This window comes from Cicer arietinum, chromosome 8 (genome assembly GCF_000331145.2).
Source record: "Cicer arietinum cultivar CDC Frontier isolate Library 1 chromosome 8, Cicar.CDCFrontier_v2.0, whole genome shotgun sequence".
Classification (NCBI taxonomy): Eukaryota; Viridiplantae; Streptophyta; class Magnoliopsida; order Fabales; family Fabaceae; genus Cicer; species Cicer arietinum.
The window spans coordinates 11,436,209-11,436,930 of record NC_021167.2 but is presented as its reverse complement, the minus strand read 5'-3'; positions in this window follow the sequence as shown (position 1 = coordinate 11,436,930).

Genomic DNA, 722 nt, shown 5'->3' with positions numbered 1-722 from the left:
TAATTTCACTTCAGATGTTATGTTAATTCCACTTGGGTGTTGTGATGTAGTGCTCGGGGTGGAATGGCTGGTAACACTTGGGGATATAATATGGAACTTTGATAAATTGAGCATGGAATTCTCAGTGCAAGGAAGAAGGCATGTGCTGAGAGGAGCCACACAATTGGGATGTAAGACTGTTAAGACTCAACAGTTAGGGAAAATTTTGGATCAAGGAGTTTATTTCTCCATGATACAGGTTTGTGAGGAGGAAGGATTTTTACTGCATTCACTGACTACTCATGCTGAGCAGTCTATGATTCTACCCTCAATTGAGCAGTTACTGCAGAAATATACTGATGTTTTTCAGGTTCCTACCCAATTACCTCCTACCACGGTAGGCTATGATCACCAAATTCCCCTACAGAATAACATAGATCCTGTGAATAAAAGGCCATACAGGTATGCTAAACAGCAGAAATACATCATTGATAGACTGGTACAAGAAATGTTGGATTCAGGTGTGATTCAAAACAGTACCAGCCCTTATGCTAGCCCAGTTATTTTAGTTGGCAAGAAGGATGGGTCATGGAGACTCTGTACTGATTATAGAGAATTAAACAAGGGCACAATTAAGGATAGATTTCATATTCCTTTAGTAGAAGACTTAATGGATGAACTACATGGCTCAATCATTTTTTCTAAAATTGATCTAAGAGCTGGTTATCACCAAGTTAGAATGA